At 39.1% G+C, this 26,657-nt stretch overlaps 2 long non-coding RNA genes across 9 annotated transcripts in view; one reads left to right on the forward strand and one right to left on the reverse strand.

Moving 5' to 3' along the window:
- Positions 1-26,241, forward strand: part of LOC128784545 (uncharacterized) — a 41,733-nt gene extending 15,492 nt beyond the window's left edge. The window contains exons 1-6 of one of the 6 annotated variants that reach the window (XR_008429527.1): positions 14,554-14,692; positions 14,801-14,892; positions 19,181-19,287; positions 22,161-22,415; positions 24,142-25,713; positions 26,005-26,241. This is a non-coding gene — a long non-coding RNA (uncharacterized LOC128784545). Of the gene's footprint in view, positions 1-14,553; positions 14,693-14,800; positions 14,893-19,180; positions 19,288-21,607; positions 21,678-22,160; positions 22,416-24,141; positions 25,977-26,004 lie in introns of those variants that run through there. The other 5 variants (XR_008429528.1, XR_008429525.1, XR_008429526.1 and 2 more) reach the window with 5 other exon arrangements.
- LOC128784546 (uncharacterized) lies at positions 120-14,379 on the reverse strand. Of its 3 annotated transcripts, XR_008429532.1 has the most exons (6): positions 14,265-14,379; positions 12,271-13,318; positions 8,922-9,044; positions 7,920-8,022; positions 5,724-5,858; positions 120-414 (listed from the first exon to the last, which is right to left on the reverse strand). It is a non-coding gene; the product is annotated as an uncharacterized LOC128784546 (long non-coding RNA). The 3 variants fall into 3 exon arrangements; XR_008429530.1 differs by lacking the exon at positions 14,265-14,379 and having other exon boundaries at positions 12,271-14,052; XR_008429531.1 differs by lacking the exon at positions 14,265-14,379 and having other exon boundaries at positions 8,922-9,498; positions 12,271-14,052.
- Positions 26,242-26,657: the final 416 nt, after the last annotated feature.

A 26,657-nucleotide genomic window follows, 5' to 3' on the forward strand; every position in this document is an offset into this window, starting at 1 on the left:
AGCAGGCTAGTCCTAGTCAATACATCAGAGAGAAATTGATTACAAATATGTATCATTAATTTATGCTAGTAGAGAGTTTGTTCATTATGAAAATTGGGATCTCAGACTGGGCTATGTTTTAATAAGCACAAGGAAAATGCTCTCTTTTTAAAAAAATACTCTCACAAGTTCCAGATATGGTGTGATTCTTGGGGCTGTTCTGTGCAGGGCCAAGAGCTGGATTTAAAGATCCTTGTGGATCCCTTTCAATTCAGTATGTTCTGTGAGTCTCTGATTCTGTGGTGAGGTTTTACCGCTCATGAAGAAAACTCATGACCCTGGGCATGGTCTACAGTGCTGGTGCCCCAAATGTTCTTATCATCAGGGATATCTCAAAATACTTCCTTGAATCCATTCACAAATAAATGCCATAACCTGGAAGGGTAAAATACAAAAAAATTATTTTAATGATTGCATTTTTGTTGTTACCTAATGTGAATATGCTGGGTGTGGTAGGTATAGATTGTCTGTGGTTATAGCCAGTGTGACAACACATACTGTCCCTGGAGACACTGATATTTCTCAAAGACCATCAGATGGAAAGATAGCTCAGCCTGCTCTGACTTGAGTGTCATCCTTTTCCCATTCCCTCCTCTTCAGGAGAAACAAGAATCTGTAAACCCAGGAAGTACTTAGAGCAGAATTGAAACAGTCATCTCTCTGTTGAACCCTCAATGGGTCACAGAGAGGCAAACACAAAAGTGCTTTAATCTCATTTGCATTTTATGTCATCAAAATGGCTCTAAGGGTGAACACATTGCACTATAACTAATCCTAAAGTTAAAAAAAAATAGGGCAAGCCCTGCAAAAATAATCATATTAGAACTGAAGTGATGAGATATTTGAATTTAAGGAGGATTATTTTGACATTCTAAGCTTTTATTCTGCATTCCTTTCATGCTTTGAACTTTTCACTTATAGCCAAAAGGGTTGCAATCCTTTCTTCTTCATTTTCCGCTGTTATTTTCTGCAATATTTGACCCCATAGCCTGGACTTAAAGAAAAATGTTCTGTATTGCAGGGCACATAATAAAATCAAGGGATTTTTTTTTAATAAAGCCTTTGTACAAATTAATATTTTCTGAATGCTGCAAAAAATAACACACATTTATATGTGGAACATGTATACATACATACATATATGAATCACTAATGATTGCCTGTGTTCACTGGACATTGTGAGTACACGCTTGTTTTCTTGAAGTGTCCAAAATTCTCTCCTTCATAGCCTAAAGATTATATTTAGAACTTTTGTTCCTGGAGTGCAAAGTGGTTTTGATCAGATTTTTTTTTTTTTTTTTTTTTTTTTTTTTTTTTTAATTTTATTTCATTGAATATTCTAAGACTGGGGTCATCCATGAAAGGTTTCTTGCATGCTTTCCTAGTTTGCTTTAGGAGTGTGAAATATAGGTTGAGTAGTCATTGTTCTATTCTATCAGTTTCTAGACTCTGTAATCTTTTAATAGTCTCTTCAACTCTTATCTATTCTGTTCCTAATTCCTCATTTTACTGCCTTGGTTATCTGATTCTAGTGCAGAGAAATCTCCACCGTCCTGGCTTTTTAAAGTCAATGCAACAATGATTTATCTTTTGTTATAGTTCATCATTTCCTTTTAGCTAGATTTTTTTACTGAACTTTCCTCTGTGCTCAGTTAGAAAAAACATTACAGCAGAAACAGCACAATCTGTTGCTAGCCTCTAACCCTACTAAAACCTATTACCAAACCTCAAATGCAGAGTAGGGAAAATTTAGGCTGACCTGTGTCCTCTCAAAGTGCCACAAGAAGTAGTGATTCTCCTGAGTCAGTTCCACTGCCTCTTTCTAGGGGCCACTGAGCTGAAAATAAACCTTTTGACTGAATATCACCTTTAATCACTAATTGCCCTGTTCATTAAAGACCCTACTGCATCACAACAGGTTTGCTCAGAATTTCCTGGTTCTAATCCCATTCCTTTTTCCTACTACAGTGTTAGGAAAATGCTGCAATACAATTCTTCTTAAAAATTCTTCCAGTTCTAGCAACACACAAATCAGCCACATTTCAGTGGTGCTTTCTACTCTGACACAGCTGCTATCCTCCACTCCTCCTGGCCTTTGCAAGGCTGCAGTAAAAGTTCCTCACAGATCTTGACAGGTGCCAATTCCTTGCACTCCTTCAGAAACCAACCCCAAATACAGTCAGTGCCAGTGACAGGGAAGAGAAAAACAAGCCCAAGAAAGTTTCTCCTAAAGTTGTTGGACACTGGGACTCAACCCAGTGGGAATTCAATAGGAATTGCTCCACTGATAGCAAGAGGTAATAATAAGGGCTGTGTGAGTGAGGCCCAGAAGTGTCTATGCTTCTTTTCTTGATGTAGACAGAGCAGGGGCCAGAAATCACATGCTGGTCATCTGCTTCAGAAAATAAATGCTGAAATTCCCCAGAAATCTGTGATATCCTGGCCCTATTGCAATTTTGTCTAATGTTTGCTGGTATCGTGTTAGTTAGTGCTAGAGATGTGCGCAGTACAAACAGAGTTTTGCAACCCAGTAAACAAGTAATTTCTAGATTTTGGAAATAACTGATAAAGACCAGGAAAACATTTGGAAATTCTCAGGCCATGATACTTCTCCGTATGCAAGATTTGTAACATTTTCACAGGGTGAGATCAGCTGTGATTCAGGAATTAAAATAGTCCTGTTCAGGTTTTGAAGGATTTTTTACACTAGCATGAAACCTTCTGAACTTTTCTAATGAGCCTGGATTTTGTTTCACCCATCACAGCTTGTTGTTATCATAGCTTTCTTTAAAAACAGAAGCCAAAAGCCTAAAAATAAAACAAAAAAACTGCATTTAAAGGTTTTGTTTAGTGGGTGGTCAAGCCCTCACAATTTCTTTACAGAATGAATACCTTTTCCTTCCTGTACTGAATTTAGCAGCAGCTTTCTTGAACACTTCTCTGTTAAGTTAACTGAAGTCACAGAATCTGACCAAAATGAAACAACAGCTACTTACTTGCATCTATTCTAAAAAGTTACCACTGTACTCCAGTTAAAAATTAGAATTCTTTCAAACAATTTACCAATGCCTGCTTTTTTTCAATCCAAAGAACTCCAAGTATTATTCACTCCTCCATCTGATCAAATTCATCTGCAAATATTGCTCTTCTCCTCTCAGTCAGGTGGGTTTCTGTGATAAATGTCTTTTATCTCTGCTGAAACTTTGGTATCCATCTCTCTCTGTCCAACAAGGATATATTTTAAGAGGCACATGTCTTTCCACAAAATGAAATCTGTGGCTGAGATCTCTAGCAATTCATTGTATGTCACATATTCTACTATTCTTCACAAAATCACAGTTCTACTGTGTATTTTTTTAGCATGACCCAGGTTTTGTTGTCATTGTTGTCCTCTGAATTTGCTGGTCAGTGTGATAGATACTTGGGCCTGTGAGAGTGTGGGAGGAAAAAGCTTCTCAACTATAGGCTACTTTGTGCCCTACCCTGGATTCTGGGAAAGTAATTTCACAAGTGTGGCATCCTAACCATTATCTGGGTTTCCCCAGGTTTGATTGCATCCAGGACAATCAGGAACATGATGTCTTACACGAGATGTTTCAAATCAATCAAGGGGAATGTCTGATAAGAAGCAAATCCTACAGAGGTGGGGCAATGCTGTTTTGAGGCCAACTTCCCCCTTTCCCCATGAGACACAGCTGCAGAGAAGCAGGGTCCAATGGCAGTCATATCTCTAGAGGGGACGGTGGACCAGCAAGGACCCCAAAGCAGCCCCCGACTCTTTTGGGAACTCTCCACCAGATGATTTCATGTTTCTTGTAGTGTTGTACAAGACCCAAAGAATCTCCTTCCTGAGGAGGCATCTAGATGTTCCAATAATAATTTTAATATATACAACCTGATGAATTCTTTTTTTCATGGGCCTCCACCCCCAACAAATCAAGACTGTGACCAGTCCGACCACAGACGTCAAAATTGCAGTGATCGAGTCTTGTCTCTTTACCCATGGCTGATGACATCCTTCTCCTCCATTATCTATCGATCTATCTCTGTCCTTTCCTTCTTCTTTCTTTTTTTAACTTATCTATTTTCTTCATGGTATTCTCATACTTTTCCAGGAAAGAACCAAAACTGCTGCTGTCTCCTTTCCATTGCAATCGTTTTAAAACAAATCCTCCTCACTGGCATCAGTCAATCCATGTTGTTTCACTCTAATCACCTCAACGGATTTATTAACAGGAAGCTCAGCTGCCCTGCCTCAGAGGCAGGTCATTACACACAAGAAAATCTTTTGCATTTTAAAGGCCACTGATGTTTGCTGTCCTCAATAGGGCAGGACTTCCCACACCAGCAAAAATTCCACATAGGATGTAAACAAAGTGACTGGTCACCAACCTTTTCCCAGTTAATTGACATGTGGGATGCGTGAGTAGTAAAAGATAGAAATGACAGCTGTGACAGCCAAGGTGCTCTCATCCATGATCCAACACCTGGCAGAGCCCACACCAGCACACCAATTCACTGATGTGGCATGGGGGAAGAGGGTATTGGTGTGATCGAGGCCACTTGCTGCTGATCATATACGAGCTTATAGGCAGACATGGCTGGTGTCAGCATAATCCTCCCTTACTGAGTATCCCAAGGGAATGAAGGGATTAAAGGAAAAACAAAAAAAGAAATTATCTCAGCCAAGGTTTGAAAGCAGCTGGAGAATCAAGGATGCAAGTGAGAGAATGCCACAATTAAGTTTGTTCATGCAGCCTTAATCCACTCATTGTCCATATGTTTCAATTGCTCAGACAGAACCTTTTTCCATAGGTAGTTTCCCCTTTAAATTGTGCAGAACAGATCTCCTGAGTAACGAAGTGATATGCAGTAATGTCTGCAAAATACTGGACAATCTTTCTGCATCTGTTGAAAGGAGTATAATAAGCAGAGCAGACTTCAGGAAGGGAATGAACAATATCCGTCCTAAGTGTTTCTGCATGATATTCGGTGCATTACTCCAAGGAGTATTTTTACAAGCCTTAACCAGTTGAGACCTTCTCATTTTCCAGCTGGTCAGCTTGCAGTGTGGATATAAGCTTTGCAAAGTGCTGATCACTCACTTTTGCAACCGTAGTTGGTGGGATAAATAATTTTAGTATCAACATACAGAGAAATTGGTGGGATACAGATCTTAAATGCTAATGGACCATGTCATGCTGACAGCAGTGTGCAACTACATTTCTAACCCTGGGCCTACCTCAGGATGTTATACAGACCTATACACAAAGGGCTTAACAATGCCAAGTTTCCTGAAAAGTCAGGTTATATATCTCATGCTAAAAACTAAAATTAACAATCAATTTCCTCCTCAGTCTCAATTGTCTCGTCTAAAAAAAATGAGACTAATAGGAGCACCTTTGCTCATATGAGTAGAATTAAAGCTTATTAAAGGCTGTGAAACACTCACCAAAATAAAAAAGTTATATAAATTGTGACACTGAGAAATGGAGATAAAATTATTGATGAGAAAGATTGCTTTAGTTTCAGTGGTCCTGTCTGACTTGCCTTTGGGATCCTGTGGATAACAAGGTGTACAATGATTTAAAGAAGACAATAGGGTTTTGTCACGATAGCTCTGGTGACCTTTTCCTAACCGGAGGCTTTTTGTTCTTGAAAGGCTTTTATAGGTCCAGACTCACTTTTGAGGAAGAGAAGCGTGGAGCAGGTTCTGGACATCTCCCCCTCCTTAGATGTCATCTGCATGTACCCCACTGGTATGCTGGGAATGTAGGAAGCTTCTTCCCCTTCTTGCTAAAGGTGCCTCTCTCTCTGCTCTGTATGAGCAATTATGAACATTAAATGTTTGGTTTTTCATAGCAGAGACATATGAGAAGCATAGCAACTCTTCCTTTGCCATTTGTTTTCATCCTTACTACTAAAGTACTGTTTTCTGGGGATTTTTTTCCCTGGTATGCCATTTCTGGTATGGACAGTTTCAGGTAGAAGGGAGCTGTTTTATAATTGTCAGCTTAAGTAACTTTACCATCATTTTTCTTTATACCTTCTGGTAGTTTTTTTGTTTTTTTTTTTCCCACAAATGGTATTTCTCTCCTTATAGGAGAGTTGGCACAACTTTACAGCAGTTCTTGACTTTTGTGATTTCTGCCAAGCCAAATTTCACAGTATATAGGAGCAATACATTCTGTCCCCTAATAGATGGTTGGAATTGGAATAGATGTTTCAATTTTAACCTCTACCCCCATCAGCATTAAGAAGTGACTGCTTGCCAATATAAACCCCACAGTTCCCACAGCTGTTTTTCTACTCAAATGTTGACTAAAGATGAGCTTCTCAGACAACATTAAAAGGACAAATGATAGCCTGTTAGAGAAATTACTGCATTCTGCAGCAGCAGTGTTCCCTTCTGAGTGACTGCTCCCTAAAGCTGGAGCAGTAATTAAATCACTGTAAGATCTGTGTATAAGATAGCTCTCATAAATACCCTGGTATTTGCCTGTATGATCAATTTAGCTTTGTCATTGTAATTTCCATGGACCTGCATTCAGCCACATCCTATTGCTGTTGTATCCAGCTGAACAGAGATGGAATTTGAGGAGCATTAAGTGCACCTGGTGTCCTCCTCCCTCTTCACCCCAATTCCTACCTTCTCTTAGCCTCTTGAGTGGCATTTCTGGTAGGAGACAGTGCATTGTATAGGCACAAAGAAACACCAAGAGGATACAACCACTATAGTTGGAAAGACCTGTCTATGTGCTCAGTACCCTAAAATTTGATCCTTTTTGTATCCATATTGGCTTCTTGTTCACTTCCTCTGTCCTAATATGCAGTTGTACACCCACACACATGCATCTAGATGGTTCCCAGCCTCAGATCCTCATCCTGCTCTGCAGAGAGAACATCTCCTGTAAATAGTCTCCTGGCTCATTTTGCTCCAGGATGTAAACTTCCCACTCAGCCTCCTCTGCCTACAGTAGCTTTTCACCCCCAAGTCACAATCCTATGCTGCTCTAGTGCCGGCTTTTGTGTGACTCAGGCTGGTGTTTTGTGCTCTTCCGACCTTTTCCAGGCAGCTTTAGCTGGTCTATTGCTGAGAGATTCAATTGGGTTGCTACTCACCCATTTTCTGGTAATTCTGTGCAGCAACAGCTTATACTGTTACCCTTTATTACAGAACCAATTATCTCTCCTATAAAATCAATAAAAATAGGGGCTACGGATTAAGAGGCCAGGAAATGGAGATGGGATAGAATATCAACTGTATTTATTAATACATTCCAGATGCTCTTGGCTCAGATATTATTCTTAATTGTTTATCTTCTTCTGAGTGATCTTTTTGCTTTATTATAGTGGGTATTGACTCAAATTTTACTCATCTCCCATAAATTTGTTGAAAAACTGTAGAATAACTAAATAGTAACTCTAATGTGATTACACTTTGATATAATCCTGTTCTCAACATGGAGATGCTAAATTCTGAAAAGGAGCTTTCAGCTGCAATCTATAGGATTTATCTCCAAGTATGCAGGGGATACAATTAGGTGAGCAGTGTTCATCTTCTCTACTGTGCCATTTAATTTCCAGAAAGTTCCTTTACTTCAAGCACAGCTCTCTGTGCTTGAAGCTGTCACAGCATTATTTAAAAGAGCTGTTCAGTCTCTCCCTTCACTTATTTCATAGGGGTTTGCTAGCAATCAGATTTAGCTATACAGGCAAAAGCTCCCAATCTCTTGGCATGGTCATCCAATTGCAGCTTCCTCAAATTTTCAGCCAGCAAGGACTAGAAATACCAGGAGGAAGGGAATGTTTGACATAGCACTGCAGCCATCTGTCCAGATGAGTTAGCACTGACAGGCACCTCAGAGAGCAAACCTCACCTGCCAGAAGATCAGGATGGGAAATACAGAGGTAGAAACAGAGAGGTAATTTCCTCCTTTGCTCCACAAAGGGATGTTTCCAGAAATAACTTGCTTTGATTTACTGAAACAGAATGATAAAGTATTTTGCAGGTTGTAAGTCCCACAATAATGAAATATCAATAACCCCTCCAGCTGATAAAACCCATCTTGTAAACAGGCTTTACATTAATTTAGGTGATGTACAAATTTACACTTTAGAGAAAAAAAAAAGAGAAAAAGAAAATAAACAAAATAAAAATTAAATTGCATAGCCTATTCTAAACTGCAGCGCAAAAGATTAATTACATATTGCTCCTATTTCTCAGTTCTCTGAGAGCTGTGGCAGTAGACAATTGAATACATCTTTATGTTTTGCTCAATAAATGGAATTGCTGCCAGTGCTTAAGATTTTGATATGTTCATAAAACATCCAGTCTATTGCACCATGACTTTTTCAATTAAAAAAAAAAAAAAAACAAACTCTAAAACTCAGAGGCTAAGCAACAAAAAAACCAAACCAAACAAACATCCTGGCAAACATCCATACTTTCAAACAGGTTTATTTCCTCTATTTTAAAGAAATAATTTCTCATCCTAACCCATTATCACTCCAATAATTTAGACAGATTTCAAAAACTGAAATTAAGCAGCTAAATATGAAAATGCCAAGTCATCAAAAACGTATTACAAATCTTGTCATATTTACGCAGGCAAAATCAGACCCTAAGAATTTTGCTGGGATCAAAGCAAAGAAATTGGAAACTAAGGGAGGTTTTGATTAATTTTGATTTGATTAACTATTGCAGTACTACCTTGAATTATACTGAACAGCTCTCTGGGAGCCTCAATTCTTCTATGGAGAGATCTGGTGTTTCAGATAGGATGATTCACATTCACATCAGTGATAAGCTTTCGCACAGGTAGTAGTGGACTTCCCACAGTACACACAGGGCAGACAGAGTCCATAAATGGTTTCTTTACCTTAGTGGCTTGTACAAATTTCCAAATATGTGACCCCAGAGCTGATGCATCCAAGTAGTTTTCCATTTTCAGTGAAGGAGGGTGGGCTGATACTGATCTTGTCCTTATTGTAGATTGTCCTTTCTATAGATCAGACAATTTACTATTTAAAATTATTATTTAAATATGTACAATTTAGCTGGTTCTGGAGACTATCTCCCAACATTTTAGAGACAGGATTAGAAATACATTCAAACCAGGTGTGGTGCATGCAGAGGAAATTTTAAGTCACGACGAACACACTACAACTAAAATTTAATTTTGCCAATAGACTACGTTAAATTTTCATGTTTTAGTGATGGTTGATACAATATTGAAGGTTAATTTGTATTTCAGGTTTGCCCATTTTTATGTAATTCATGTTCTCATTGTGCAAACATGTAATAAAAACATATAATAAAATAAATGTTTGTCAGAAATAGCTAATAACAGTAGGTGCATCACAGGCAGGTTTTTCCAGTAAGACACCTTGGCTGTGTTGATTTCCATGAGTGTAAAATTCCACGTCCAATGAATTTCAGCAGGTCCAGACTCTCACCTTGTACATGGAAGAAAGGAGAGGCAAGAGGGAGTGGGCAAGGGAAGAAAAGTGCTAAGCAAAATTAACTGTCATCTCTGCTTATCTCTTATCTCCAGAGGGCAGTAAGTGATAAAGCAGGAGTACAGACCACGTGGGACAAAGAGAAAGAGAGGAGTGAAAAATATTTTCTTTGGAAGGGCTAGAAAAATCTTACAGAGGGGAGCTACAGATCTGCAAATTTAAAGCCTGCATAAAGCAGCAGTTGCACAGGGAAAATGAGCAGCTTTGTGGATCTGCTTGGGAAAAACAGCAGTCTGGAGGCACCTGTGAGCCCTGTTCCTGAGCCAAGAAGGAGAAAAGCAGCACAGTGGCTGAGTGCCCATCCACACACATGCAGATGTGGTGGATAGACCCGTTAGATTTTAGCTTTATTGAGGAGAAGTCAGAGTGCTGTGCTGCTTCGTCATGTGACGCTGCTCTGTCAGGACCCGTGCTGTCTCAGTGAGCTAATTTGATGTTCACTCTCTAACATTTGCCTGATATTGCTTAAAAGTCAGCATTTTCTGATATCAAACACCCTCTATCAGTTTAAAATGTTGGGGTTAGGATTAATAAATCCCCCTCTCTTCTATGTCCACAACTTTTTCTGCTGCCAGAAGTCCATGAATAATTGTATTTAGGCAGTTTCATTGCACTGTTGTGAGCAGAAAGGGTCATTTGCACTGAAAAACCTCTTTTCATCTATAAAACCAGTTTTACTACCAAAAATTGAACAATGGCCATTTAGTCCTGCTGAGGGTAGAAATGCACTTTAAAACACGACATTAATTTTTAAATAATGAAATTACTTTCATATGTAATGGAAATACAAGGGATTCTGCCATCTTCTCTACTATAAATAAATATATATAAAGTAATTAAACTTTCTTTCTGAGGTAAATATGAACTTAAATAGATGAAACAGAGCAGGTCACTAGCTGACTACTTTGTCATTTCATTTTGTATGATGCTGCAAAATTTAAATCTCCATTGGAAATACAGCAAAGCTTGAGAATCTTCAAAGCTAAGAATTTGGTTTTCACCTCTTTTAAGTTTCTAAAAAAAATTAAGGGAGTTCTCATTAGGTATTTTGCATGGTTCAAGCCTGGGTAATGTTTTGTACAGTATTATAATGCAAATATCAAATTTGGAAGAATTATAAACTGCTTCATTTTGGATGACTTATAAATACCCCTTGCTTTTTTTTTTTTTTTTGCATTTCATTATTTGAGATCTGTTCATGACCTACTGCTTTCTTACTATAAGTTATTAATATAATTAAAGACAAGTTAAGTCATTAACATAAATAATATTTGCTTCCAGATGCTGGAATCAGATAAGTAGCTGAGACTGGATAATGTAAAGACTTAGAAGCTGATTACACTAGTAATTCTTTACTTGGCATGTTCCAACATACTGGTTGTGGTTTTGGTTTTAGGTGAAATTCACTTCCATGACCTGATGTGATTAATAGATCAATTAAAAAATTGTATTGGTACAAGTGGAGATCAGTGAACTGAAGTTTGCAGGACAGAACTGACATATATGGGGTAGGATGGCAGGAGATACATAAAACATTTTAATAAATTTAGACTCAGAAATGGACAGTGATATAGTTTTGATGGCCGCATGAAGATTCAGCAGCAACATGACCTCAGTGCATAAAGACCAGCATGGAGGCCAAATATTCTGATGGCACTGCACCAAGCTGTGTGTTTCTAAATGCTGCTGGCACCCAACATCAACATTTCATGGTGTCAGCCCAGAGAGGAAGAACATTTGGGTCTGGTACCAGCCAGGCCACTGCTTCAAACATGCACCTCCTTGGACAGTACCTGGCCATCTGCTGTGGGCCAAGGAGAGGTGCAAAAAAAAATTTCTTGGGTGTAGTGATATTTTTACACATTTCATTAATGATCTTGGATTCCTGTCCAGTTCCTGGAGAGGACATTTTCTTTCCCCCTGTACTTAGTGAATTGGTTGTCACTTTTGATCTTTGCCAGTAGAGATGTTGCCACTCTCATTGAACAGCAGTTTCTGACACCTGCAAGAGTCGTGGGCACTGCTGGTCCTTCCTCTGAGACAGGTGAGCCAGAGACAAAGCATGGCTGGAGGACTAGGCTCAACCTTTTTATCCTCCAGTGCATTCATCCAAATTGGGCCGATGGCACATAGTGAGACCCACCGTCTGCTACCACTTACAAGTGAGCATTTCCACTTGAGGGTTGGTTCCTCTCCTGAGACACTCCAGTGTGTTTTGCACAGCTACAAGCCATCCATGCAAAACATTTATATTGGATTCAGGTTGTCCCTATATGTAACAGGATAACAGGACTGCTGGAAACATTCGTGTCAATCTGTAAAGCTTCAATCTTGCCAGGAAATCTTGATTGCTTTCTTTGCCAGAATTATTAAATTAGTAGGGAAGGCAAAGTGAGGCTTTTTCAGCTGAAAAGAAGCATTTAATCAGTGTGTCATGATACCCTGTTTTAAGAATTATTTTAATTGCCTTAGATAGGAACAGAATCATGTGGGTCAAGAATTAGCTGAAGGGCTATAAACAAAGGGTTGTGTATGAGAAATCATCGTGCTGAATACAAAGTAGAGAGTGAAGGAGTTTTCTTCTTTGTACAACTCCAGGGTTCAACTCCAGAGCCACCATTTAGTTTCTAAAAAACCACTCACTCAGGACTTCAGGGAAGGTACTAAGTTAAGGGTTGTGAAACCATAAAGAAGTGAGAAAGAACTCACCAGGCCAAGGGTCCATCTCACAAAAGTCCAGAAAAAGGTGCACCAACTCTCATCACTTTTGGTTTGGGCATATGCTTAATGAAATCCCATTGCCAAGGCTTTTTTCCACCTGTCTTCTGAGTCTTGTGGTCCTTTACATGCTGCACATTAGAGAAGAGCAAAAGGCTGCTCTCACAGACTTGAGAGCTTTCATCGGGAAAATGGGAAGTTGGAGTGGAAGCTAATGCCAAATGGTTCTCCCTCCCCTTCAAATCCGGCCGTTCCCACACAACAGTAGACAGTGACAGGTGTGGAGAAACATGGCCAGCTGGAGGGCAGCAAAACTGGCAAGTGGGGTGGCATTTTCTCAGGCAGGAAATATATTGGAACATAATGTTGTTTTTCAGAGCCAGGAAAATGCCACCACAGGAGGAGGATGGCTAAAGGGTGACTAGAAAACCACAGAGAGGCATGGCTTGTAAAAGTTGCCTTTTTAAATTGTGGACTTGGTGCAGTGGGAACAACCTCTTGTATGGGCCAAACACAAAGTTGTGCTTAAAATCAGCATCTTTAAGGCGTCAAACTTAAAGTCTCTTCAGATGGAGTCAGCTGTAAAGCAACTGGAAACCTCAACAGCTTTGTATGAGGTGAGCACCCAGCAGTTATTTTCCTCTCCAGCCTCTTTCACAGGGGTGTGGAGAGGATGGTTTTGAGCTTGCTGTGAATTCCATCACTGTGACTACTTAGGGTTTGATTGAGAGCTGCTCCACACAATCTGATTTCTTGGGGGTGTTAGGCATATTAAACTGTTTGCTGACCGAGTGGAAAACTGCCCAAAATATTCAAACATTTGTCAGTTTTGATTAAAAAAAAATGCAAAACAAAACAAGGAATTCCTTCACCACTTCCCATGGACTGGTAGGTGTTCAGCCATGTTCAGGACAGCAGGGCTCCATCATGAGTAAACCAGTTCCTTCTTCTTCCCTCATCTTTATATGCTGAGCACGATACCTTAGGATGTGGAATATCCCTCCGGTCAGCTGGGGTCAGCTGTCACAAATCCTTGCTGCTGGGGTGGTATGAGAGGCAGAAAATGACTCTGTGCTGTGCAAGCACTGCTCAGTGATAATGAAAATATCCCTGTGTTATCAACACTGTTCCAGCACAAATGGAAAACATAGACCCATACCAGTCAATATGAAGAAAATTAACCCTATCCCAGCCAAAACAAGAACAATGTGTTTGCTAGAGGACCAACACCTACCAGAGAGTAAAAATATTTTGAAAACTTAAATAGTTTCCTGGATGATGCATGTCTGGAACTCTAGATTACAAAGTCACAGAATATGTTGAGTTGGAAGAGACTTACAAAGATCATTGAGTCCCACTCTTCGTCCTGCACAGGACAAGGATGCTGCCATGTACCTGAAAGTGCTGTCCAAAATACCTGTTGAACTCTGTCAGGTTTGATACTGTGGCCACTTTCCTGGGGAGCCTCTTCCAGTGCCCAACCACCCTCTGGGTGAAGAACCCTTTCCTGATATCCAAACTAAACCTCCCCTAACACAATTTCAGGCTATTCCCTTAGTCCCACCACTGGTCAACAGAGACCAGTGCCTGTCCCTCCTCTTCCCCTCACAAGGAAGTTGTAACTGAAGAGGTCTCCCCTCAGCCTCCTCTTGCTCAGGCAGAACAGACCAAGTGCTCTCAGCTGCTCCTCATATGGGCCCTCAAGGCCCTTCACCATCCTGTGACTCTCCTTTGACACTCCCTAATAGTTTAATATCTTTCACCAGGACTCGAGGTGAGGCCGCCCCAGCCCAGAGAAGAGCAGGACAATCCCCTCCCTTGCCCGGCTGTGCCTGATGCTGTGCCTGATGCCCCAGGACATGCTTGGCCCTCCTGGCTGCCAGGGCACTGCTGACTCACATTCAACTTTCTACAGGCCAGCAAAGACCCCCAGTTCCCCTTCATGGTGCTGCTCTCCAGCCACTCGTTCCCCAGACTGTACTCACAACCAGGATTGCCCTGTCCCAGATGCAGAATCCAGCATTTTCACTCATTGATGGTGATTGGCCATCTCTCTAATTTGTCAAGATCCTTTTTCAGGGCCTCTCTGCCTTGGAGAGAGTCAACAGCTCCTCACAGTTTTGCATCATCTGTGAAGTTGCTCAGTATCCCTTCCAGTTCTGTGACCAGGTTATTCATTATGATGTTGAAGAGCACAGGGCTGAGGATGGAACCCCACCAGTGACAGGTCACCAGTCTGATGTCCCCCCAGTCACTGTAACCCTTTGTGCCCGACCTGTGAGGCAGTCACTCACCCATGCCATGCTGTGTCTATCCAGCTCTGGGATGGCCATTTTACCCAGAAGGATCCTGGGAGAGACAGGATCAAAACTTTACTGAAATCCAGAAAGATCACATCAACTGTCTTCCCTTGGTCAGCTGGGTTGGTTACCTTGCCACAAAAGGAAGGCAGGTTTGATAAGCAGGACTTTCCCCTCATGGAGCTGTGCCAGCTGTGATCAATGGCTGTGTTGTCTTCCAGGTGTTTTTCAATGCCTCCCAGAATAATCTTCTCCATACTGTACCAGGCCAGTGAGAGACTGACAGCCTGTAGTTTCTGGAATAATGCATGAGGTAATGGATTTCAATCTAAACCATTAAGCACACCAGCTTTGTGCTATCTCCTACCATATGAAAGTAGCTTCAGTACTTAGAAAGCTTGTTAGTGATGCAGTGGATGTTAATCAAATCTAACATTCAGCTTCAAGTGACAATGTTACTGTGGGCTGAGTCTTTCATTTTCATGTTTATGTGACAATTTTAATACATTGAGTTGCTTGTTACTCAGTCTGTAAGGAAGATTCCAGTTTTCACACCTTTCTTAGAGACTATACCTCTTAACTAAAGCCCACTAATATGCTAGTGAATGTTATTTTTCCTGTGAAAAAGGTGACTGAGCATCCCCACATCACAAGTACCATCACAACCTTTAGACAGTTTGCATTTTTTGCTACTGCAGGATTCTCTACTGCTGAAAACAAATGCATTGATAGCATTGTTCAGATGAAAGATAAAACTGTTTCATTTCACACCAGCTTAATAATGTGAACAATCTGAATGTGAGTCAGTATGGCTGGGATGTTGGATTTAGCCTCTTCCTACTTTTTTTTTGCCATGCTGCTAGCAAGGAGCAGCTTTGCATGACCAAATAAAAGCTGCTTTGCCACCTCCCTGTAGCAAAGGACATACTGGAAGAGTGGCACACAACCTTTCCCCATTTGTGCATCCATCCTGAGCGAGCAACAATCTGGCCCTCAAGATTATAGTGGCAGTCATGGAGACTAATGTAGCGCCTAATGTGTCATCTGGCCTGCAAATGGATATTATTTAAACAAAGCAGAAAACAGCCCACAGCCAATTTTCACGTATTTGGGCAGGCAGGGAGGAGGGGAGAACCAAGTCAGTGTGTGAGCATTAAAACTAATGATGCCTGATGGGTTTTTATCTCAAAGTCTCTCCACTATGATGCTGTGATGCCTGTTGAAGGGTGAGCTCATGCTTAAGCCTTTTCCTCAGCAGGGTTACTGATTGTAGACAAGTAGCATCTCCTGTCCCTATTCAGCCACTTGTAGGAACTTAATAGCTTCATATCTTCTTGTCTGTCATATTTGATCAGAATTGAACAGGAGATTCTGAAGATATTTAAAAGGAGAGTAGTAATAGACACACATATGCCTGCACACAGAGAGTAATCACATAAATGTCATTTCCTTATTACACCAGAATAAAACCAGTCATCACTGTAAAAAACTGCATATAAGACATATCTCATCTGCTTCTGCTTCAAATCTAGGGCTTGCAGAAAGATTTTCCAATATGCTTAGGTACCTTCTTAATTCTGTTAGAAGTCACTATTTAGTATCCTTATCATCTCCAAGATTTTACCATCACATGTATCACAATACCTAAAGCTACACCTTATAGCTTTAGCAGCTTGTATTATTTTATTCTTTCTGATACTTACAAGAAAGAATAAGGAAATATGTTTAGGATGTTCTTATAAGTATCATAATTAAATCATATATTGTTTTATTAAAACTTTAACTACCATTAATAAAAAGCTACCTACCTTAGACAAGATGCAACCATTTTTGCTAGTTCTGTTAGACGTGAAAAATGTCCAGTGTTCCTGTCTGAAACAGTCTGTGGTAAGCAGTACATGATGCAATTTCATTATATTCCTTCATATGTGTTAGAAGGGTTAAATGGTGTCCGGGACAGGCATTTCCAGCTGGACCTGCCTTTGAAGGTGGGAAAATAATTCTCTCTATTTGGTGGCAATTCCCATGACTTCCCTCTGAAACTTTTCTTTTTGAGTGCATTTTATAAGGTCTCAGACACTAGAGCCAAAAAGTTCAAAGGAACATTTTAGATTTTGTTTGAAATTATGAAAGTTTCCATTCCTTATACTTACCAGAAAAAGCTTAATGCTTGTATAAACCTAAAAGAGGGATTTGCCTGTGTTTTTGACCAGGAAAACAAAAGGGTTTCCACCTGCTTTCACTATTTGAGGAACTTTCTTAATACTTTTGGCAGCACTTCCTTCACCAGGGACAGAGGCCTGCATCATAATATCTCCATAAAGTCTGGAGTAGAAACCATTCCTTCCTTCCTGAGCAATTATTTTGTCCTGCACTTACAAGCAGATGCATGCCCCATTGCTCACAGTGCCACCCCACCATGGCTTAGCCCTTCCTGGAAGTCAGTCACACAAGTGCTCCATCAGTATTTGCTCATTCCACTGCTCCAGCTCCAGGGAAAACAAACAGGGTTCCTAGGTTTGCACATGAGCTCCTCTGGGCAGCTGGAATTTGATGCAGGGTGTCTGAAGAGCTGTCTCCTGACTCAGGAGGGGGATGTGTACACGTCACAAATAATGACTGCGCTGAAGTTGGAGAGGATGTGACGGTTCTACTGTGGCTTGGAAAAAAATTAGCTGAAGTCCAACACTCCTAAAGCCATAGGCTTGAAGTAGAATCAGATCCATCTAAAGAGGGCATTGTTGAAGCCCACAACAAATTGTAGTCCTTCTGACATTGCTCAAAGTCTAAAGGCAAGTGTCTTATTCAATTGTATCTTTCTACAGAGAAAAACACTAAAATTAATGGTAGAATAACAACAATATATAACAGGAAAGTATTAAAGGGAAGATTAATTTTCTGACTTGATAATATCTTTCCTATCCAGAGGTTCTTAAACTATTATCACACTCTACAGAAGGCTTGCATATGCTGACACCAAATTGTCGGAAAAGACATTGCTCTCGTTATAAAATACATAAAATTGGCTCTTCATAGCACTTTTACAAAGAAGCAATAATGTGCAGTTTATGAGAAGCAATGTAAATTATACCTGCAACCCATTAAGCTCCCTTTTGTTAAGAAGCTCTGAAGTGCTGATAGAGTTTTGCTATCAGCATGTCTGCCATTTTATTGCAGTTATTCATTGCCCACAGCAATTCAACAGAAAATTAATTAGCATCAGCCCACTATAAATCTCAACAGTATTAACTAAAATGCCAGTTCTGTAATCACTTTTCATTAAAGCCAAAAATACTAATTAAAATTGATTTTTGCCTGTGCTTTGGTAAACTGCTGCCAGTGTAAGGATCTCAGCAGTAATGCTGGATGAAGGGAGACCTTTACTAAAGTGGATTTTATATATTGTCTTATCCCCTTTATAAAGATAACAATGTGTGAAAGGATAAGGGTTTTGAGAGCAGAAGCTGACAGGTTCCATGGAGAAGGGGAAAAATGTGAAATCACTAGTGAGTGTAACCTTATTAAAACTGCAATATGCTGTATTTTCAGTCTGGACTTTGTCTGTCTTTCAGGCAAATGGCTATTAATACACCTTAATCAATAAGCTGTGAAGTATTTTTTTTTTTGATGAATAGTTCCAGCCATTTCAGTTTAAATTGAACAAAGATTTGCCAAGTACTTTTGCCTCAGTATAGTCACCTTCTAGAGGCTTTTCATATGTCGTGGGCAATCTCAGTGCTGAAGTTTACATACAGTTTTGGAGATTAATTTGCAAGATTCAAATTTCTCTGCAGTGTAGAGTATGTGCACATGTGTGAGAGAGACAGCTTGTTATTAATGGCAAATTTAAAACAAATTCTACTTTTGAGCAGCACTTTAATACCTGAGTATTAAGCAGTTTTGGAACCTTCTCATGCACAGATTTCTGCCACTTAAACAGTAGAGAAAGAGATAGTAGAAGTCAGATGTTTATCCTGTGAGTAAACATTTTCTTCAGCAGTGGGTTTTACTGATACTCCCTGGGATCTGAAAGTTGCTGAGATACGGGAATTGTGTATTTCTGCCTGTTGTTAGTTGGGGAATGTGCTAAAACAAAGTTAGCTTAAAGAAAAGTGAAGAATATATGTCAGAGAAGAGCACATATTTAATTTTCTGATAAATCTGTTTTTGTGGTAAACAGACCTGCTTTACCAAGTTTCTGCCTCCCTGGACTTGATAATTTCTTTATTTTTCCTTTCATGTCACCACTCCTAATTCTGCCTGTCACCTAACTCTGTACTTCAAAGCTGTTTGCCTTGCCTTTCTAGCCCTTTATATTATTTTTTTTTCCTGTAGCCTCAGTCTTCCTGCCCTGCTCACGGTCCAAACCATAATTGCAGGCAGGTTTAGCTCAGCCAGTTCAGCCTGTGTTCCTTTCCCCACTGTGTCACAGCACGTTCTTGCTCATCTCAAGCTCCCTGTGCAGCATCACTCCTGGATTCAGCTGCTATACCCAAGCTCCCAGCAGTACTGTTCCCCTACTGCCATTTCTCCCTCATCCTCACCAAAAAATTACTCTCTGGCCAGTTTCTTATGCTTGGCCATGTCTCCTTCTTCCCTAGGCTGGATCATTCCTGATGGGAGCTCCTTCTTCTGGAATTGCTTTGTCTGTTCCCATTCAAGTATTTCCCTCTGCAGGCCACTGATCCCTCACAAGTTTTCATCTCAGGTATTCCTGCTCTAACATTACCCATCTCCCCTGGGGCTATAGTTGTTCACAAATCCACCCCCTGATGTTACAGAAGTAAAATTTTGTCCCTTGCATTGTTTTGTTTGGAGTTGGTTGCCATGGACACACTGCAGATATATTTCCCATTAAGGGCTCAAAAACTGAAGGTGTGTTGCCTGAAGATAACTTGTTTTCATGAGTAATGCAAAATGTTAAAGGTGTTGTCACTATTTCAGATGTTGAACAAAGGGTATTATAATGAATGACTGAATGTAGTGGACGTTATCACACCTGTGTGTAGTTCTTCCTTGCATAATTTCCCTCTCCTATTGCAGTGTGAGCAATATTCTGGATCTGCTGTTTCTGCTCTAGTTATAGTAACTCAGATATGCTAAATGTGTAATCATAGCCTGGAAACAAACCTAAGAAGTGTCAATGCCAAGGATTTGATTATAAAATACATCAAACAAAACTATTTTTTTTTTCTGAAATGGGTCATGATAAATTAAGTGCTTAGACTAATAATAAGAAAATTCCACAATACATTAGACAGACAGGAGAGATTGCTTGAATTCCAACCCCGTGCATTTTCTAAATTTCCAATACTTGTAATGGAAAATTTAAAAAGAGTAATATTTTCTTAGAACTGTGCCATAAATTGGGGATATAATCTCATCATCCATCTGTTCCATTTGCCATCAATTAGTTTGATGAAAACAGGCTAAAGCTGTGCAGTGATCAGCAGCAGAGATTAAATACACTTCAGTTTTGATTATGCTTCTTGCTTTACACAGCCAACCACTGGCTAGGGGGCACCACTACCATTTGTTACAGCTCTGATAAAATTTTAATGCTTATCATTTCCATTTTCAAAAATGTGTTATACTGTAATTTTTTCCATGTAATACTTCTTTTCAATACATGAGGAGAAAACTAAAAATATATCTAGCACTGATCAAAGAAGTAAAAGTACGGGGAAAAATTTAATACTTTATAAAAAGTTAAAAGTTAAAAATTGTAATTAATTAAGAACATGGTCATCTCACTAAAGCACAGTTTTCGACATGAGATGTTCTTCTTATGTTCAGAATATTCTACTGAAATTATTAATATTTTTTCATACCAACCTAAAATCAACTTTGCATTGCCATCACAACATCTCAGAAAATTAATAGAACATCTCAGGTTGCATTGATGCAGTACAGCTAAGAAAAAACAGGAAGAAAAAAAAAGAAATTAAGAAGAAAGTAATTTCAATATTGTAAGTAACATCAGTTCCTGTTTTCAGCCAGATAGGAATTTTTCCTGAATTGAAATATTGTAGTGACTTTTAGAATTATTTGAAGACTATTTTTCACAGTTACAGTTGTCATTCAGCAGCGTATAGAAGAAGTTCATACTAAACTTCATACTAAACCTGTAATAAAGGCATATCCAAAGTAAATATCTTTGAACAACAAAGCCTGTAAGTGAGGTCTAATAAAAAATGTATATTTGCTGCCAGTTTCAGGCTCTTTTCTTTTTTTCTTTTTTTTTTTTTTTTTTTTTTTTTTTTATTGGTATATATATGTGTGTGTGTGTGTATATATATATATATATATATATATTCTCCAACTATGATTCAGTAGTTATTGAACATCGCATTCTGACTTCATGAATCATGTGCCTTCTCTTAATGTGAGTCACAGAAGCCTAGAATGGAATGGGTTAGAAGGGACCTTAAACATCATCTTGTTCCAATCCCGCTGCCATGGGCAGGGACACCTCCCACTATCCCAGCTTGCTCAGAGCCCCATCCAGCCTGGTCTTGAACACTTCCAGGGATGGAGCATCCCAGCTTCTCTGGGCAACCTGTGCCAGTGCCTCACCATCCTCACAGGAAAGAATTTTTCCGAATATACAGTCTAAACCTACTTTTTGTTAGTTTGAAGCCATTCTCCCTTGTCCTGCCACTCCAGGCACTCATAAATAGCCTCTCTCCCTCTTTCTTGTGGGCTCCCTTCAGGAAGTGGAAGGCTACTACAAGATGTCCCCAGAGCCTGCTCTGCTACAGGCTTATTTAAGTAGTTACAGCACAAGAAAATAAACTGGTCTTTTCTTTACACTTTTTATCCTGAAAGGCAAAGCTTTGAGGCTATGTACAGTTACACAGTTAAATATTAAAACCACCCCAATTTAAATGTATAAGTCTTCCATCATCTGGACTCCAAAATACCAAACTGCTCTTTCAACCTGCTGTTGCCCCTATTCAAACATATTTAATTGGCCCTGCACTTTAACATATCCTTAATACAGTAATGATAAATTTTATTCTTTATAGGTTCATGGATTTCAGTTGTTTCTCAGAGCTGGGAAAAGCCTTCCTGAATGAGATTGCACAAAACATCTTAGTAAGAAAACAATACCAATCCACTGCCAAGACCTTAAGTATCTGCTATTAACTCCTCATCAGATTTGAAAGCATACATTATTTTGCATCAAAAAAAAAAAAAAAAAAAAAAAAAAGGTGGAAATGGTCCAAATTCACCTCAGATGTTAGTTCATAGGCTTCATCAAAGATTTGTTCAGCCATCATGGCAAATAAATTAATAGCTCTTCTAGTTCAGCCAGCATTTTGTACTTCAGTTCAAATACTCTGCAGTTATTTTAACTCTGGGTTGAAAAAAATAAAAATTTTGTCTCATCTTTCTAGCAAGTATTTTAAAAGGAAGGAATGAGGCACTGTGAGAGAAGTGAATGTCTATCTAGAACATTGGTTAAATATCCATTGGGAAGTTAAAAACTGGTTAGCAAAACCACAAGATTCTTCTTTATGTCTGTATTTTCAGTATGATATTCAGTGATGGAATTCTTTCTTGTCATGTCTTTGTCAGTTTCTTATATTCTCCAAAGAAAGGAAGTCACAAAATGCATTTTTGCTGAAGATGATGAGGATGCTTATGGCCCTGAAGAACTTCAGTCCACAAGCCTGAGCTGGCCCTCCAGAAGATTTTTGCATCCGGAATAGGTGGATTCTTACTCTTCTTGTAGGACATGCTCTTTTGACAGGAGCCTGTCACATCACAGACAGCTCGTTGGATCCTGACAGGTTTTGCATGCTCTATTTGTGGGAAGCAACACTACATCAGGTATTGAGAAGAAACACTAAAACATTCCACATTTGTCACAGTTCCATGCATTACTGGGGATTTCTTATGTATAGATTTTTCATAGCTCTAGAACACACAAAATTAATTAACTAAATAAATCAATAAATAATTCAATCTAAACAGTTTCAGAATGGTGCTGAATTTCTGAAACAATTAAAGATGAGAGAAAGCATTACTCATATACAGTGCTATGGAGGCTTTAGTACCAACTGTGAATATGGAGTTGTTTTCATAAAAAAGCAAATTTCAGCATTTTTAAAAACTCTTCTGAATCTTTCTCTTGACTCACTCAGAATTATCTCAGTCATGGTGATGGAATTCAATACATCCCTGGACATTTCTCATCCAAATAATGAAAAAAGATCACTTTCTGAGACTCAGATAACAAAAAGCCAATAATGTGGACTTGGTTGCCCTTCACTACTTCTTAAATTTTACATTGTCAATAGGTTTTCATCCATTTTCTGCTGTAGTCAGAGGCCCTGCCTTTCCTCTCAGGTGAAATGGCATTATCTAATGGCCTTCAGAAAAAAATGTTTCAAGAAATCAAAAATGATGAGAGGAAATGTCTGCCCTCTGCACACTGACAGCTGAGGTCATCTATCACTGCCAGTAAAGCTTTTTATTTTTTGTGTTTTGGCCCAAATCCAGACTGTGCCAGGTCTCCAAGATTAGTTTTGATTAGATGATATTATAGTTGGCCTTCAGTTAGCTTCCCTTCTTGCTCATCTTTAGCAACCAAAAATCAGAAGTCTGGTTGCAAAGGCATGAGATTGGCTATTGCTACTTATATTTTTGGGGTTCACTTTGGTCAAGCTATCAATAATAATTATTAAGGTTAGAAGCTTACATTAAAAAAAAAAAGATTTAAAAAGACCTATAAAACATGTAGTCACATGACTTCAGACTCTCTTCTGTGAGAAGTTAACTAATTAAAATTAGACTCAGGAAAAATTCTTCAACATTGGTGTGACAGAATGAATCTTCCATGGCTGTAGCTTCTGAGATCCTGCTTTCAGTGTTGCTTGTGAACAGAAGCCTGGCTATACTTGAAGAAGGGTTATTGTAACATTTCTCATCTGCTTGTGTGGAAAAAAAAAACATAACAAAAATGAATTTATTGCTATCAGATATCCAAATCAAATAAACTGGAGAAATCCACAAAATAATGTGTATCTTGTTCCTCTCATGGAAGTTCATCCTTTTATAATTGGACTTTGACATTAATCAATTTTGTCATTCCTACCTTTTACATAATCTTTATGACTCAAATCTTAAGATCAGACTGGAAATAAAATACAAAAAAGCATTAAAGGGTACCCATAGATAGTAAATATTTTAATAAATGGATGAGTCCTCTGAAAATAAAACTCTCTAGTGAAACAAAGGCGTGTTTCTTTTAGCTATGAAAAAGCTAAAGAACATTACTTTTTTAACACAGACACCAAAACAGTGTCTGTGTCTGTGTCTGTCTGGGTGTTTTTTCTTCTTAACATACACCCTACTCTTGCTGTGTAAAAGGCTTCTGGGTGGGGCAACAAAGAATGAGAAAATTAATATACATTGAGAGCCTGTGAGGAATAATGTACCCCAAAAGGCAACAGTTCACCTCACTTCATGTACAATTAGACAAGCAACAGTTAAAATAGTAATGGTTTCCAAGAGATGGCCAACATTGGTCTTTTTTTGTTGTTGTTGTTTTTAGAGAGGTTGATATGTTTAGGAGAAAACCCACTGAAGCCAGATCCACAGTGTGCAGCAGCAGTGTCCGTGTCTCTGGCCAAGGCCACGTGTGCATCCAGAGGGGAAGGAGGATGAGGAGCTGAAGGCTGCAGCTCTCCCAAAGCTCCTGGGTAACAGGATTTTCTGCCATCCCTGAGTGTGATCAGCAAAATTCAGGCTGGTGTTTCAGAGAGGTAAAATGGCAACAAGGAGCACTGTCAGCCTGAGTCCCACAGCAGCCAGTTGGTCACGGATGTTTCATGGATGTGTCACTTTCATTTCAAATAAGAGCACAGAGAATGTTTCCAAACACCTGTCAGTTGACAAGAACCAGCATGAAGAGATTGTAAATGGATTGTACTGGTAAAAATCTCTACAGGGAAATGTAAGGTAAAAAAACATTGTTGTAAAGAACATTTCTCCCCATCATCTTTGGTCTAAAACCATAAAGAACGAGGATTTTACACTTAAAGAAAAAACATCCAGACAGTTTATGCTTATGATTCAAATTGTTTTATGGTTTGAATTGTAAGCAGTTCTCTTAACAAAGGGTGCAGCAAATTGATGTAGAGGGGAAGGATGCTGAGCTCTCAGGGATGTGATGGAGGCTCTCAGGTCACTGAAGACCACACAGAGGACCCGGCTTGAGGAGCAGGATGCAAAGGGCACAAAAACCTCCCTCTCTAGGTGCCAGCAAGCAGCCTGAGTGTGTTTTGGCCTGTCAATATGAAAGTGAATGTACCAGCTGAATTGCTTGGATTTGTCTCATACTTGTGCCCTGTTGTCCTTTCAGAAACAGTGGAGCAATTTGTTATTTCCGAGTTATCAACTCAGATCCATTCAAGCTTAAAGGATGTGATTAAATTATTAAGGTCATAAAATGCTGTCGTTTCAAAGAGGCTTGCTCAGATTATGTTTGCTGGAAACACAAGACAGGTTGTAAGCTGGTGTCAGCTGCTCAGAAGGTTCACTCACCACAAGGACGGTTTGCTTTGTCACAAAAAGTGTAGACGTGAAGGGACGTGTCCATGCTAGAATGCCATGAAATCCAGGAGCTACAAGGAAAAGAAGAACTACACCACATAATGAAGAAAAAGGAGGAGATATATGATAGCTGCCATTCCAACTGTTATGACAGCACCATTTTAATTAATGGCAAACCATTTTTAAATTTCATTTTAAAAAACTCAAAACTAAATGAAAATGTTTAGAGAAAATATGCTGAGTCAAACAGTTATGGGGTGACCCTCAAAAGACACATTTTCCAAATGATTAACAAATCCATCTAAAAGACCATTTTCCAAAATGAAACTAATAATTTTTTAAAAATACCAACCAGCTTTTTCATCTAAATGTCAAAAAAATCAACCATTGTCTTTCACAGGAATTCTGTCTCAGTCCTCTCTGTACTGGTGAAGAAACAGAGATTTTGGTTCTGTTCCAGTGACAAAACCATCACATCTTGTATCATACTTCTGGGCTGCATGTTTGACAGCAGAATGCTGGACAAATCTAACCTCTGCTTGACACCACAGACCACAGGAGAACACAGCAGGTCTTTTCAGCTTCATGGGTTCAATAAATCTTGGCTTGTTGCATTAATAATATTTGTTCAAATTGATCTGACCTTCCATGTTGACTGGGCTTGGGAATTCTCTGACAATCCAGATGACTCTTTTATTTTATTTCAAGGATATGTATCAAAATTTAAAGCATGTTAAAATAATACAAACAGTTTCCAAATGGGAATAACAGTAACAGGACAGAAAACTGGTATCTGAAAGTCAAATGAGGACTACATCTATGTAACTGATTGTTCATTTTCACTATTTCTCTCTCTTTACAGCCATTGTGGTCAATCAGGGAACCACCCCCAAAAGAGCCTCAGTACCTGAGCAGAACACAGTGCATCAACTATGTTGTTTCAACCTTAACTCCACATTTCCTTACTCTAGTGAACTGTCAGAAATAATACCCTTAGTCTAATTTCAGCAAATTTTCTTCATAAGAACATGCTTTTACATTCTGCTTAAGCATGGAATAGTAGAACAAAGTAGAATAAAAGTACTTTAAAGGATTGTGAATTATTAATAAATAGGGCTGAAATACACAGACAGAGATTTCTCTTCTCATTTCAACAGTCATAGAGATTTTATTATGTTAACCCCATTGTCCACTGTGAACATTGACTGCATAGATGAATCATTTTGATTCTGAGGCTGTGCTTATTTCTGGCTCATTTGGGTTTGATGATCTTGGAAACCCTGAGACTGGAGGTGCTTAACAGCTCCCTGCAGAGCCCAGCGTCATTGCAAAAGACAAACTTTGGTGAACATCACATTTTCTTGTTACCTCTGGGTTTCATAGGAAAAGAGTTACCCTGTGCAATTTAATATCATTACTGTGCTTTTCTTAAGCTAGTTTGGCAGAGATTCATCTCACTAACTTTAGACATCCAAAGGTGCAGTGAAAATGAGAGAACATGAGTTCTCTGGGCTC

Source organism: Vidua chalybeata, chromosome 2 (assembly GCF_026979565.1).
Source record: "Vidua chalybeata isolate OUT-0048 chromosome 2, bVidCha1 merged haplotype, whole genome shotgun sequence".
NCBI lineage: Eukaryota > Metazoa > Chordata > Aves > Passeriformes > Viduidae > Vidua > Vidua chalybeata.